General features: G+C 39.7%; 1 long non-coding RNA gene across 1 annotated transcript; it reads left to right on the plus strand.

Moving 5' to 3' along the window:
- The first annotated feature begins 8476 nt into the window (after nucleotides 1-8476).
- Nucleotides 8477-15600, plus strand: LOC139796948 (uncharacterized). The gene is made up of 3 exons (XR_011726215.1): nucleotides 8477-8909; nucleotides 13557-13629; nucleotides 14113-15600. It is a non-coding gene; the product is annotated as an uncharacterized lncRNA (long non-coding RNA).
- Nucleotides 15601-16576: the final 976 nt, after the last annotated feature.

The following is a 16576-nucleotide window of genomic DNA, read 5'->3' on the forward strand; positions in this document are numbered from 1 at the left end:
TTTCATCCTATTGGTATTGCTTCAGTCCTTCAAGTCATTCAGTTCTGCCAGAGAAACAGCCCAGTACTGTTCTGTGCCCCCCCAGATTTCATGAGATCTCTCTCAATATCTGCACCCTAGTTTTCTACACCATCTCTGCTGACCATATTCTTGTAAAGATATTTGATCATGATAATCAGCAGACGGTAGATAATGTTAACTGATGGAAACTCTCACAGCTTTGGCAATTAAAGTAGTGCTGGTAGTGTTTCCAGCCAAGGTTCTGCCAAAACGTAATTAGAAATGTAGGTTTAAAATGTGATATTTCTTTAACTACTGTGAACATCTTTAAAAAGAATTAAAAAAATCATTTTGAAAGGCTTTGCTTAAAGATACTGCTGTGCTTATGATTTAGTTAATTCTTAGGCCAAATTAATGCTAAGAGTGTATTATAATATTAAAAATGTTACAATAATAAAGGTTCAGATTTCCATTATTAGGAATGTTCCCCCCTTGCTTAACACTGTGCTGTGTTTCCTGTATGCAGATGATCTCAGTTACTGTGATAAATCATACTCCTCTTTCTTGAATGAGAGGCCAGAGAGATATTGCAACAAGCACTTGCTTCCTGGCATGACACCAGACCCTTTCAGCAGTGGCTTTGGAGCTGGCCCTTAAAGCAGTTTTGTTGTGTTACCCAAAGAACCAGGCCTGCTGTTGCTACCTTCTCTATACCACCAGGACTGTCTTCTCCCAGCGTTATTCTCATCACCTCTCTCCAGCTTCAGGGCTGAGAAGAAAACTTAAGAAATATAAACCAAATGCAACAGTGCATCTGAAAGCAGTCTAGGTAACAAGCCCAAGGGATACAAATTGGGCCACATCTTGCATAGGCTCAGTACCATTGTCATGGTGACGGTTTGAAGCAAGAAGGGGAGGATCCTAGATCTGTGTGATTTAACAGGAAAATTTTGGTGCTAATAGTCACCTCTTGCCAAGATCCACCCAATCTTAGGCCTAGCAGGCTCCATGGGTATAACACCATTTTTGAGGGGAACCACGCTGGAAGAGTGTGCCTCCTGAGGAAACAGGAGCAGGTCTTGTACTGAGAAGTCCTGTTCTTGGGAGCATTATCTCATCTGGGGAACTGGGACAGATGTTGCCTATCTAGTGGGTGCCACCAGCACTTTGGCCATTGGTGCTTTGGTAGGAGGTGATCAAATTTGAGCACGTGGCAGTGATGCAGCCACCAGCATATAATGAATCGCTTTTGAAGCTGTTTGTAGCTTTTTCTCATTTTTAAGGAATAACCCGTCAGAGAAAGCTTTTATAAAATATTTATCATCCTCCCTCTGTGTAAAAATAATCTACTTTATTTGGTATTTGATGTGTTATTTGTACCATTAGGAAAACAAGCCCTATTCTGTTAAACACCTGCATGGAAGTATCCCAAAATGACCTGATATGATGAATGCTGTTATAGACTGTGGTTGAATAGGTACTTCTTTTCCCAGCTGTGGGAACTGTAGAAACTGAAAATGTTCTTCCTGAATAGTTCTGGAACCAACTTTTTCTCTCATAGAGGTCCTTCTAGTATAGAATTGAAGTTGCTTAAGTATACTTCCTTGCAGTGAACTTTCTAAAAATAATAAGGGATGATAAATAACGTGACATTTGTATTCAGTGCAGTGCTCATTGCCATCAAATTCTGTAACCACAGCCCTCTTGTAGAGAGATTCAGTACATCACCTTTGATTCACAGCTCTCAGTTGCTGAAAAATCCTCTCAGAATGCTTGCCCTTGGCCCCCAGTAACTTGCTGTTTCCTTGAATTGCATACGATGAGTAAGCACTTGAAGCAGTGTACATCTGTACATGTCAGTAATGTTTGTGTAAAGTTTATTTTAGCTCCCTATATTATATTGCAGCCTTCACTTTCTGGGAAAGGTGATGCGAGGAAATTGTTTTGCTAAGTAAGGACTGAAAAATTCATTACTTATTGCATGTTATTCACGTACTCTTTTATAATTCTAGATGGCTTTTTGCCATTCAGGGGCTGAACAATGTCAAGTTGGAGTTCAGCCTGGGCATTTCTGTCCTAAAATACATGAGGGTGAAAGTACTAATGGGGTTACTAGCAGCTTTCTGCCAGTTTAGATAATTTGTGTGTTGAGGGTGAAGTCACTCCCTTCTATATAAGACAGAGAAGTCTGAATGTACCATTTTTCTCTCTGTGTGCATTTGAAGTGTCAGGTGGAAATTTTTGCTTACTCTTCTGGTTTAATTGAGCTGTTAAAACTGCCCTGGAATTCATCATATCTGTAATTGGATAGTCCTATAATTATATGTGCAGGTGCCCAAAATGCAACTCTTCTCTTGAAGAGATATTTTAATATTTAATTTTTTTAATGGGAAAAAAAGAAGTGCATTAAATGTGTCCATCAGGCCTGTTTGGTCCTGTCCAACCTGGTATCATTCATAACTTGAACATCAAAATGTCATGGGAGACTGTGAGTAATCTGAGAAACTCAAGTTTTTACCAAAGTGAATTTTCAAGACCGTAATAAGAGATCACATGCTTTTTAAAACACAGTTGGAAGTCCAAGCTGGCTTACCTTAATGAAGGTGGTATTATAAATGCTACATTAGAAACTGAAGAAACTGAGGTAAAGGATGTGCTTCTGTTTCCATCTGTGTTGCTTCACTTCATTAAAGACAATCAGCATAATTCTTACCATTAGCAGGATCTCATTCTCTATCTTTGAGTCCTGAGCTTCTTCCTGCTACACATTCTCCCTATGATTTGGTATCATTTCTCCTAAGTGACATTCCTCCAAACTGTACCATAATATGGGTGGATGAACATCTGCCTGTGAACCACTGGAGACCAGTCTTGACCCAGCCCTAACTGTAGACCTACTTGAACACAATTTCATTGGTAGCCAATAGTCCCTGAGCATCTCATGTACTTGTCCAAAAAGAATTCAATGAAACTATCAATGAACTTCACTCAATGAACACAAGTTCATAACATATTTTGACTATTTGTTAACACAAATGAATGTGTTAACAGTAGTTTTTGTTTGAAAACAGCAGTATTGCTTATGAGAAAACAGTTTTTGTTTTTCCACTACAGTTTTCACACATCCCTATTCATTTAAAGTGAAATAGAAATGAATAGCCACCCAGGCTTTGTAATCTGGATGTTTAATATTGCTGTTATACACCTTTTTTTTTTTTTTTAATTTTAACGCCTTTACTGTGTGTGTTTCTTTTCTTACTCTGCCTCCATTAGTATCCTTCAGAAAAGACTGTTTTTTTTTTAAAATATAACTTCAAAAAGGAAATGACATTTTCCCAGCTTGCGAAAATCTTGGGTGGTATACAGTGTTTTCACTAGTCATATAATTTAAAATTAAGACCATTGACAAATGCTGCTTTAGAGCTTCTATTGAAAAATCATAATATGTAAGTGCAGTAGGTTTTTTTACTGATCTGGATTTACATTTGTATTATGTACAGTTAATAAAAGGCATAATATTGTTACAGATTGATTACTCTTCTTCATTATGTCCCTTGTTTTGTATCCCATTATTCACTCAAAGGCCTTAATTAAATGAATCAGAGTGTAAGCAGATATTTGCTGCAACAATCACAATTCCCCATAGATACTTTTCTTTGGCTTGTCTTGCTGGGATTTCCAGGAAAGTTCCCAGAAACTGTTTCACAGAATAGAGGGATTTCTCTTTTTAAACCCCTTTTTTGGTGTTACACAAATTTGAGCCTAGAAGAGTTTATTTTTTTGAGAAATAACCATGAATACTACATGCATCTGTGTCTTTATAATAACAAAATCTTCAGAATAAACTGAGTTTAAGTTGAATCTTATCTGATTTCTGTGGTCGGCTTTGGAAACATTTAGCATTTATTTTCCACTGAAATTTGCACCCGCTGGGGGCAATAATATGCTTCTTTTATTTCTGTCATCTTAATTTTAAAACTCTTTTTCCAGGTTTTTCTTCTATTTGTTCTGTTGTGTGTACTTATCTTTCACATGGCATTAAATAATTTGAAATTGTTATTGGTGGTCTTGTATGTGTGTTGAAGGGATACAATATATAGCCCTGTAAAGACCATTGTTGTTTGATTTTGAGAAAAAGAGGAGGCATTCTAATTTACCACCATACTGCCCAAATAAAAATGTGGCCTCTCCATTCAAGAACATGGCTGTGACTTTTCTAAATGCCCTGTAAGGCTTAGATTACTCCACTTATGGGTGGCTAGACTGGGACATTTTTTAAGAAAGAAGTTTTTAGGGAAAAAGGTTCAACAGTACAGAAATTTTAGCAGGACAAGCCCCAAAGAGCAAGCAAAACTCTCAGCTGCTGTGAGTATAGTGCAGCTGTCTTGGTCTCTGCTGCATTTATTGGGTCAAGGTGTTTGATTCTCTATTAGACACTAAATAAATGTGAATCATCTGTCAGTGTCCTGACAGACCTGAGTACAAGCATTAAATGGGGCACATGAAAGGAGTCAAAAGGAAAAAGTTCTTTTGCTATTTTATGATTTATTTTCTTTTTGCTTATTAACATAGAGATTAATTAAAGACCTTGAAACCAGAGGCTGTAACACTGTGTCAGTGTGGTATTAATTTGCAGGAAATATTATCTCAGGCAAAGTAACATGATGACAGAGCTGCACCATTTTTGTGTGCCAGTGCTGGGTTGCTTCTTGCTGACATTGGTAACCAGGAGGGAAGAGAGGCTCTGACTTCTCACATCTTTGCAGATATGCACCCGGTTTTGTAAGGATCAGAGGCTTGCCCTAAGGGTCCCCAGAGCAGTGGAGACATACCAGTCGTCTCTGAGAAAGTTTGTGTCAGACCCCAAGAGCTCTAACTAGCATTATTTGCAGCCAGGAATTATACCTAGGAGCTCCAGCTGTTACATGGTTTTATACAGAGAATTCAAAGAAAGAGAACCTGCTTTTAAAATTTTACCCCAAATTGAGAGGAAGCTTAGATGGAAATGATCATCCAGCCCAACTCCTTGCCAGAGCAAGATTATATCCTGCAGGCTGTTATCTAACATTTGCCAATATGGCTTATAAAAGCACCAAGCAAATAGGATCCATTACTGGGGAGAGTCTGGGAGACTGTTCCATTGTTTAAAAGATGTCACACAAGCACGTTGTCTTCTAAAATTAAATTTTTCTTTTTCCTTATCTTAATTACATCTTATCCTTGGTTATGTTCTGAGATATGAAATTAAAATTTGGCATTCTTAAAGTCTATATAGTTGTTGGTTATTACAGTTCACTTTTGTGTCCTCAAACTGACTGACCTGGGGTGTTGGTTACCACAGGGGAAAGGGCTGCTCAGCCGTAACTATTTTGTGTCACGGGCACCAGGGCAATGCCTGTAAAACTGCTTTGCTTTGTCTGTGCATTTGGCCTGCTCTCTCCTAATAAATCAGTTCCTCCATCCCATCACAGCTTTTGCTGTTCTTCAGCAAATGTTTGCCATCATCTATCTCTGTTTTAGCAAGTAGTGTGGCCAAGTTAGGAGTGAATGCAAAATGGGACCTGAGGAATAAAATGGTTGGTGCTGGGGGCTAACTTCCACAATTATCCATGCTTTAGGGTTTTGGGATGGTTCTTTGAACTGTATATAGGTACTGGTTAGAGATCATTAGATGCACTCCTGTAATGTACTTTCTGATTTTTTTATTTTTGTTTTTCTGAAAGTCTTTGAGTCTGAGACTGCTTTGTGAACCAGAGCATAATGACTACGGATGATCTGGAGACTTCTTCCCTTTTAAAAAAAAGTGCACTTTTGGTCTGGACTAAAATACTAGTGCAGATACAATCCAGATCTTTTTTGGAGAGTGTTGTCCAGAGACAGAACTCATGATTAAGGGCAGCAACACAGTATGGAATTGAATAAAATACATGATGAGAGGTTTTTAAGAAAAGGCTAAACAAAACAGAATTTAGGAAGGCCATAGATAGAGTTGTTCTGCTTAGAGAAACAGGTATGGATTTGGTCAGTTTATGACATCCCTTCAAGACAAATTTCCTCTATGATTCCAAAGTGCACCACCATATCTGTTTAGGAGCAATGAACTTTGTATAAACAGCTCCAAAGAGCTTTATTTTCTTGCTGTGTGGCAGTGCATTCCCTCATGCTATGCTTGTGGTTTGTTTCAGTGCTGCACTTCCTTGAATTTCTTCCACCTGATGAATGTGTGTTCCTTTTTCTTATGCATATCAGTTTCAGTTTTTGATGTTTTGTTTCTGTCCCTTCCCCTTCCTAGTCATTATATTTTTTCTCTTCCTTTACCTCCATTAGTAACTTCTACTTTAGTTACATCATAGAGTTTCACTGGTGCAAATTTACTCTCCAAGGTACCAAAAATTTTCAATAAAGCAGAGTGAAAAACAGTGTCTACCAAACTATCTCCATTGCAGGCAATAATCCACTATTAGCCACATATCAAAATATAGAACTGGTTGTCTTCAGGTCACCTTAAATTCAGGTTCAGATGAGACATGCTCATGTGAACTGATGGCATACAATTGTTCTTACCATTCATTTGTAATTTGGTCATGCAGAAAACTTTAAATTAATAAAATTGCAGCCAATTTCTTCCTCTGACTCGTACAGTATTGTGGATTATTAAGTGTTTTGAAACAGAACTTCTCTCCACAGAATACACATTTCAGAACCAAAATCCAAACAAGTCCCACTCCTAAGCCTCAGGTCACTCAAAAAGAGCCTCAATAAATTCAAGCTTCTTCACAATTTAATTTAAATGTATGTTAAGGAACTTAACTCACCAAGGTTCCTTTTAACTCCCTCCTTTTTGTGTAATGATTTGTTACTTTATGCATTTTTTGCTGTAGCTTATGTGTCCCAAGTGCTCCAAGTGTCCCTGTCTCCAGTGTCCCAATCAGACGAACCTTTCCAGTGGGTGGTATAGATGTTCTGTTTCCACATAGAGGACCAGTCTAGCCTTGACTCTTGGCTGCTGTTTAATGCAGTCTTTGAGAAAGAGAAGTAAACTCAAACCTACCCTACTAAAGTGTTTTAAAATCCAGGTCACTCATTTCCCAATGACTTCTCTTAACATTGACTCCTGCTCAAAAGATAAAGATTCAGAGCTATGAAGCCATTTCATGTGTGTGTTTTTGTGCTTTCTGATTAAATTTTAATTGGAAAATATATATTTTCTTTCTCAGATATTTCCATTTTGCTGGGATAAGTAGTACTCAGAAAGATTTTTTTTTGATGTCCAAGATTATCTCTATAGCCCTATCCATTTCTGACACTGAATTTAGTAATGTTAAAAAAGAACAATAAAGGAGGATTGTTTTGATACAAACATCAGTTCTGGAATGAAAACATTTTCAGCTATGAGGCTCCATTAGTTCTGCAGTTAGCAAATACTTCAATTGACACTGTTGTCAAACCAAGGACATAAAACTGAGAGTGTGATATGTTATCTGCTGCCAATTACGTAAGTTCATGATGCATAAGTTATTGCAAAAAATAAGGTCATGACTCCTAAGCCAACTCCTTTTGAAGTTGCAGTTCTTCATAAAACCTCCTGCATATTTGTATATTTTAGTTGGTTAACTCTTAACTGAATTTATTTGAGTGTTTATGAAAATGAAGTATTATATGACATTAAAGAAAAAGCAGAACTTGTATGGTCTACAGGAATTCCACCTTGTTTATATCAAATGCTTATAGAGAAGTGAATCTATCTAAAACATGGATTTTTTTTTTCTAATCAAAGAACTCAATCAAAGCTCCTTATCAAAGAGTTGTTTGAAATAAATGTTTTTTGACTACTAAACATAAACATTAAATTATTACAGAAAACTATCTAATGGGTAGGTAAGAAGATTGGGAATCAAACTCCCCAGTTATTGCCTTACCTTTTATTTGGCCTTTTATGGTAATCTTACAGTAAAACTGAACTTTTCTTATCACCTTAATTTATCTTTCTGTATGACTAAATATGAGTAAAACTCCTATTTTTCATATGAAGATAGTATGGAAGACTTAAGCCTTCATTTGAAAAATTCCAACAAAACTGGGAAGGGTGTCAGAGAAACAAATCACTCCACTCGTAATGGGAGCAGTGAGGTCCTTCTCCATGTCTGGGGCAGAAGTTTCAGAAACTTTCAGAAACAAGCTACCATGGTGCTAGAGATACTCAAGACCTCCATACTAATGCAAATGATTTGTTAGGGGATAGTGTTGCTGCAGGATTTTTTTGTTTTCTTCACTTAAAAAAAAATAATAAAATAGGACTTTCAAATATTATCTCTTTGCAAAATTTGATGGAAGCATGACCTTTGGAGATGATTTTACAAAGCCTCCCCTAGAACAGCTAATAGTACATGTTCTGCCTTACATAGGTCAAGGACTGAAAAACAGATGTTCCGTAGTTCTCTAAATTACTTTACCACAAGCCTTTGCATTTTTTCCTGAGGTTTTGGGACCTCCTCAGCTACTTCTGCTGCTCTACAACTTACCAAGTTTGTAGAAATAGTTACCTATTCACTGGCCTGGGGAAAGACCAATGCAATAGTCCAATGGGCAGTCTAAGTTCAAGTCCTTGTCCCAATTAATGTTTAATTATGTATACAAAGTGAAACAAGCCCAGCAGGAGAGACTGAGGAAGCTGTTCTCCTGACTAACTGATAGTTTGGTGGTCAGAATACTTGCCTGGGATGCAAGATTTTGACATTCAGACATCTTGCAGAACAGAAACATGAAATCTGGACTCCTGTGACACCAGTTAGTGTCTTGATCATAGGATGACTATCTGGGAGGAGTGACAGTTTTCATGCTCTTTGATGTATTTCAAGTGGGATCCTAGCCATGAGAATCTTTCCCAGTTAAGACCTTCAAAAGAACTGGTAAGTACCTGCAAAAAGCTCTGGTCTCAACAGAATATAATTTGTCAGTGAAAAAATGCATCACTGTAAACTCTAATGGGGGCATCCCTAGAGTTTTCACAACCATGTAGGTCCAGAGTGGTTTGGCCATTGTGATGATCCCTCAAAGTCCTGTGTTTGAAGGAGAGGTCAACAAGCAGTGCTGGAAGGCATGAGGCTCTGGAAGCCTGTAGAATGCCAAAGCATATGTCTGCGTAAGTGTCAGACTTGTAAATCAGCTGTTGTTACAAAAGTTTAACAATGGGGAAACAGTCCCATACAAACACTGGTTTGGGCATTAGACTTACGAGTCTTGCTGTTTTTAAACACTTCAGCTGACATTGATATGAAACTGAAGTATAAAACCAGGAGCCTGACATATGATCTGTTGCCAGTTGCCTTCAAACTACCACGTCTGAGGAGGCAAAAAAGAGAGGAAGTGGATGGACAAATGGGCCAGGTCATCTGAACTCTGATAATTAATGTTCCTTAGAAAATAAAAGTTTTGAAACTTTCCTGGAAATGAGGTTTTATGATCCACTACAATGGCCCACAGGGGGGATGCTGCAACCTACACATATTGACAATTGTGGTATTACCAGGCAATTCATTTTTATGAGCAATTTCCAGAGCAACCCTGAACCATGCAGTCATGCATACAGTGCAACAGTCTGCCATAGAAGAAAGGCTCAGCTGGAGGCCAAAGATGATACAGATTTATTAATATCTGGGAAAATGTTCCCAACAGCAGAAAGCAAATTGAGCAATAGAGAAGGAATGGATTTGACAACAAAGTGAGCTCTGCTAAGGACATGATCCAGAGCACAGTGAACTCAATGGAGAGATTTACATTTATTTCTTAAGATCTTGGGTAGATCTCAATGGAGCAGAGACTCACTATCTCATACCTTCCCTCTCTTTTCGCCATCTGAATGGAAAATAAATTCTTCCTTGTTCACAACTATCATTCAGTGACCCAGCATCACAATCAGAATGCTGATCATACTTGGGATGTTAGAAGCAAGAAGCCTTAGTGAAGGAGATCCAGAAGTGCCTTGACTTTTCCAAGGGCTGAGCAATTTGCAAACTCTTTAACAACACCTTCATCTTTTTCTTAAACTCAGAACAGTCCTATCCTGTAATTACAAGCTCCTTTTGCTTTCTCCTTCAAAACAAAGAGAATAATGGAATAGTTGGATCTATAATCTGGTTTCTCTTAAATCCTTCTCCATAACTGCTTTTCTTGTAAAGGTTATGACCCATTTAGTTGTATTCTATTTATGTCTAGTCTAAGTAGTTATAGCTGTCACTTTTAAACAGCTATTAAATACTTCAGTAGTTCTTAAACCATGCCAAGGAATACTTGGAATAAAAGAACAATGAACAGATATGACTGAAAATAAAGTTGTAGAGCTGAATTTGATTATATATCATTCAGAAGAAAAAAACTGTTCTCTCCTTGTTAAATCTCTGTTAAAGGCTTCTAGAGAAAGGGATATACTTTGCATTAAGTGAGACTACATAGATCACGAATGGTGGCTCCAAAGTGATATATCCCCCAAATCAGCTTGGCTGTCTACTTTCAAAATCCTCTCTTCTTCGGGAACAAAAGTTTGCTGCTTCATGTAAGCAGCATTTGACAAACTCATCCTGCTGTGACAGCGACTCTTACTTCATCCCACACTCTGAAGAACGTATTTTAACATTGGGCACTGAGCAAGGCTGGCTGTGGGGAAGTAGAACTATTGTCCCTGACAACTGTCCCCCAACAGCTCTACACAGCAACCAACTCTCTGCCACCAACTCCCCCCCACCCCCATCCCCAGCTTACCACTGAATGGTTCTACACCACTGGCTCTCTGTTGGGACAACTCTCTGGGTCAGCAGATGACACCGAGTGCTGTGCTGCTTCTCCCCACCACACTGCACCATGCTGGTCCTGCCTGCTGTGTTGTTTCTCCCTGCTGGCTGGCACCACACTTGTCCTCCGTGTGCACAGTGAGCTCCACAGAGCCCCTGAACATCTGTGGAGGCTCTGGGTGGTGCTGAGGGGAGCCCTGAGAGCCTGACAGCGAGGAGTCTCCCAGGGGAGGCAGAGAGGGGACTGCCAACCATCTGATTGCTGCCCTGCCTGTAGTGTGCATCACATGGGGGGTGGAGGTCTGCAGGCTCAGGAGGGGGAAGAGACAGGGGAGGTTTGGGGCAAGATGGACATTTGAGCACTGCCTGGTGGGAAAGCATGCTGGTTTGTCAGACAAACCTTGCTGTTTTGAAATGCAATTAAAATTTTGATCAGCATAAGCAAGGCCAGATTACACACTGGTGGGACAGATAGTGGTGGGGAGAATGGCAGGAGGGTTTTGCTTGGGAAGCTGGGAGCAGGTGGCTGTCCCACTGCATTGCAGTGCCACACAGCAGGGAGGAGCAGTGCAGTGCTGCAGCACAGTGGGGAGGACTGGTACAGTGAGTGCACCATCTTCCAGTCCACATAGAGTTGTCCTTGTGGAAAGTTTGCTGTTTAGAAGCATCTGGTGGCAAGGTGGTGGTGGCAAGTTGATGGTTGTTAGTTGTCCTAGACCCAGACTAGTAGGGTTTTTCTTTAGAACTAATTTGAAATCTGCCGTCAAGCCCAGCCTGGTTTAAATACTCTGCTGATTATTTTCTTTAACATGATGTGAAAGACCAAGGCTGCTTTTTTGTAATAGGCGAATTAGCAGCAAGACAGGTTGAGAAGCTGTTGACAACACATAGAAAGAGAAAGCTCATACTCTGCATCACATTTGAGATAAAAGAATAAACATCCTTATAGAAAGAACCAGAACATTTTCACTGGAGAATGTTCAACAGAGTTACTGTTTGGTGTATTGGAGCCTTCTCAGTGACCAGGGAGTGAATGCTTCCAGGTCTCTAAGCACAAACCTTCCACAGGCTGTACATAATTGGAGTGCCTGCTCTTCATCTTCCTGCCTACTGGGTTGCCAAATCCATCAGAAATTCCAAATTTCACAGTTTGAGGATTTACCCATTCCCCTCACTAACACTGAAGGTGCTGGCCTTGACAGTTCACTCTGTGCTGCTCCCTCCAGGATCCTTTAAGGATCCTGTTTCCTCTATCCGTGGAGACTGTCGTCCATCACCTGGCCTAAACTTACACACACACACTGACAACAGGCATTGACATGTCCTCCTGTATGGTGGTTCTGACCTAAGGAACACAGCCCCAGCACTGTCTCAAGCTTTGCAACAAAGCAGAAAAAATGCAGTAGAATTGGTTTAAAAGAGCAGAAATTAATGGAAAAGGCAGTTCTTTGCTCAGTCCAAAGTCTGCCAAATGGTGAAGCACAGATAGTGCCTTTGGAGATTTCAGTTCAACTTCTGACCCAGACCTCCCTGCAGACAGTGGGAATCCCTCTGGGTTTGATAAGTGCAGCAGAGGCTCTTTCCTCAAGGACAGGTAAACACACAGTCATTAACAGATTGTAAGAGAGAACTGAGTTTACACAAGGAGTTGTTTTCTCAGATTCATCCTGCACTATCTGCTTGAACACATCTGTGAAGATCCCCTGGGGGTCCTGCAATTTTCCTTCACCAGCTTGCTTTCATGATTGGTTTTAGTGAGTTTCCTGTCCACAGGGAGATGTGACAGAGTAATTAGTGCTTAAAAACCTGGTTCTGTTCAGTCTATCTGTGTCACAGTCCATCTAGTTTGTTTACCAGGAAGCCCCAGTGCTGTGACCTGAGGAATGAAGGGGCCACAGACTTTATTTGTAGAAGGTATTTTAAAAGCTTGGCATTATTGCCATAAATAAGATCAAGATGGAAATCCTGATTCACAAATCAGGACACAAAGGTGAATATGAGTTGGTTGGGCAGAGACCATTACTTAATCTGTGCTGTTGAACACAACAAACCCACTAGCATCATGAGCTTAGTAATATGCAGAAGTGATCATGAAGATAAACATGTTAGAGTTTTACATCTGTGACAAAATTCACAGATTTTTCTATGGACTCAGTCCAAACGCTATTGGAGTCCCTGAAAAAATAATAAATACACAAAAGGTGCTTTTCTGTGCTTCCTTACTGAAGAAAATAAATATTAGTTTTGCTTTTGAACACAGGTATCTCAGGATGTATCAACACACATCCAACACATGACAACACAGCTGATGCATACATTTTCCTTTTCCCACTCTCACCAAAAGGTACACCAAACCTGTGGAGATGCTTGATATTCCTTGTGAGACTGAAAAAGACAAGGTCGCTGCTCCTTTCTTAGAGCTGGATCATGTGAAGTAGAAGCTGAAGGAGGACAGAGGGCATGGGAGATAATAGGTACTATTTTTAGCACAGGGACATTCTTCAGTAGCCCTGGCATCCCTGAAAATGTGCAAGAAGTCTCTGTTGGGGACATCATTCATGAAGCAATATACAGAAGAGATGCAGAGACCTGCAAATAGCAGGCTCTTTTACAGCCATGTCACTGACACCTTTTTGCATTTGGATTTTATCACACTTGCGTGACAATATTGCAGATTTCTTGGTTTTTTTCCTTTGCTCTTACAGATGGTGAATTCACTAGCATGTTTTGCTGTTTACACTTGTTTCATTGTGGTTCCTTTCTTTTCAGAGTGCTATTGTATACTGCACTTCATGGGAATCTAGCATAAAGGCAGAGCTTTATGAGCCATTGTGGGCTATAGGTATTTATTTTCATCAACCTGAGCAATTGTTGCTCAGAAAAAGAGACCCCCTACTTCCCAGGCCATGTGTGGCTGACCTCGGTTTGTCCAAACTCCTTTGACCTCAGCACAGCTTAAGCGATGTGACAGCCGAGTCAGCCCCTTTAATTCCAGTCTTTGTGAGGCTCATGTGATAATCATGCACTTGCTCTGTCAGAGGAGCCAGCAAAGAGTGATTCTGTCTGTACTTGCTCCCTGCAGCAGACCTCTTTCTTGCCTTCTCTCTTCCACCAGATTCCTTTCATTTTGTTAGTTCTATTGAGGAACAAAGAGGACTTTGTTGAATTGCCTTTGTGGTTTATTTTCCTGAGCCTTGGAAGATAGCAGACTTTTGCCACTGTTTTATCCAACCCTTTATCACATGCACAATACCCTTAGAGCCTGAAGGAGGCTAGTGTGTGTTAGTCTAATGCTCTGTGTTTTGGGGTTTTTTTTTTCTTTCAGGTTGGAAGCCAGGGCTGACTTCTAGATGCCAAGATAGAAATAATTGCTGGAGCAAAACCTCATGAAGTCTCTCCATGCAGCTGTCATGAAGTAGATTTAATCTTGTTTTCATGTTTTCTGGTCTTACCAGGTCACACTGTCTACACAGACATTATTTTATTTACAGATGTAGAACACATCCTCATCAAACCATCTTTGGGCACGTATTCAAAAAGGGGTAAAAATGCATTGATTCTCCCCTACAGCCCTAGTACTTTCCAGCTTTATCTGAGCCTGTAAAGATGTTTTTGACATGAGGAACTGCTACAGTCTTCACAGAAGCAAAAAGGCAGTTGCAGAAGAGTTAGATAAGGGACTTCGGTTTATAAACTTTACCATAAAAGACTTCTCCCAATCTCAGGACAAGTCAGTAGCATGGTGAGGACTAAAAGCAGCAATTGACTCGATCCTAACCACTGTACCATCTGCCTTTCACATGACTTGCCACTCTACCTATTCCCAAAACAAAGCTCCCAACACGTCTCCTTTATTTAGTGCATCAAAACATTTTTTTAAATGATGGAAAATGTAGCTGTTACTCAAGGCTGCCCTTGAGTGATAGCTTTATCTATTTTGTCTATTGCCAGAAGGACACAATGTGGTGCTGGAGAGTCTCTGGACAAGGTAATAACAGAGTTGCTTCATCAAAGCTCTTCCCATGAGGGACAAGATCTATAATCTTTGTTTTTAGTGGAACAAACTAACATCTCCAAAGGCGTAGTAGGCGTCAAAATACAGTGCTTCTGAGCTCTGTATGCAAAAGGTCAGGCAGTGTTTAATCCTGCGAGTGACCTCGCACACCTCGAGGGAATTTCATCAAGGATGTAGTTAGTCTGAATTTGGCAATAATACATAGGAAATAAGCTTGGCATTTCAGAGATAAAATTCACAAGCAGCACCATTCCAGTCACCCAGCATGCTTTGTCGATGGGATTTCTGTGACTGTTTATTTCTAAAAAAGTCTCACGTTCAAAACTGAAACTTTCAGCCCTTACTCGAGCAAAAAATTGCACAGAAACAGTAGGAATACTGCCTAGAGCAAAGTGAAATAAAAGCTGGAGAATCTGGTGCTGTGTTACTTGGCTCATGCTGCAAAACTTCAGCAAATTTGTCTCTAGCAAGCAAAGTGAGCAGTTTTGACAGTTTTTATCACATTGAATTACAATGACAAATAGGGGCATTGATTTGTAGAATGTTTGAATATGTGATAAATGCAGTTCTAATGAGAAAGACATTTCTTCTTATTTGACAGAACACCCCTGCTTTTTTCTTCTGCATACTCTAGGTGAACCAACAAAAATAAAAGACCTGGTTATCTGAGGCAAAATTCCTGAAATATTCTCTAAATCTCTAAGCTTCCACTTAGTACTTTTTATTCCCAGAAGTATTTGATGATTTTATTCTCCACAAAAACTGTTGCAGTAATAAAAGAAAATAAAACTGTTTGTGCAAACATAGTGTACCTCAGTGTTTTTTAATTAATTTAAGTATTGATTTAAAGTCAAACATGCTTTTCAACACTAAAAATCTTACTGTTCAGAGGATAAGTGGTGCTCTCAGTAAGGGGATTGCTCTTATATCCCTTATGCAGCTATAATCTTTGGGTTGTTTAACTCCAGTTTCACCCACTCTGGTATTTTTTGAACTTTGAAGCCTACTGTTCTATAGTAACTTGTACTATAGAAGAAAATAATTTTACATCTACATTCCATAACAGTTGTAGCAGACTTTTTGGAGAACTCTAAGTTTGGAAAACAGCTACAGTGTTATGGGTGCTGCCATAAATAAAAGCAGTGGCAAGATAATTTTGCTTATCTACCAATAACACTTGCAAATGAAGGAATTTTGCCTCAGCTGTCAGGGATTTGATCACTTCTAACAGGGTGTTTTGTCCAGGATGTGGGCAATTTATGTGGGTACTGCTTTAGCTGAAAACTGTTTAGTGATTTTCTCCATTGTATTTCTAATCCTAAACCTATCTCTATCTAATCCAACACCTTCTCCAAATATGAAGAGTTCCACTGAGCCTGTGCAGGGTCATTCAGTTAATCCAGTTCCCACACACAAATCCATGTATTTCATCACCTGTGTTACTTCTGATGTGGCATTCACATGGAACCAGGAGGTAGTTGCTACTCACAGTATACTCATGTGTCCAAGCCCTCCCCAGAGATGCACATGCATACTCATGCCCTTCACTCACACAAGCATGTGCACATGTGCTCCTTTGGCCTTGTGAAACTTGTTACTAATTTTCAGAGGAATTTTCAGAAGATTTAGCTCAGCTGTGTCTCTGCTGCCTGAGCTATTTCACTTCTTACTCACTTTTCACTTGCCCATTTCCCTCTGTCCTCCCAGCATGCCTGCCTCAAGCACTGCTGCAGCCTGCTGAGATCAGGCTATGAGCAGCTCGGGGCAGGGATGC

This window comes from Heliangelus exortis, chromosome 5 (genome assembly GCF_036169615.1).
Source record: "Heliangelus exortis chromosome 5, bHelExo1.hap1, whole genome shotgun sequence".
In the NCBI taxonomy this organism is placed as follows: domain Eukaryota; kingdom Metazoa; phylum Chordata; class Aves; order Apodiformes; family Trochilidae; genus Heliangelus; species Heliangelus exortis.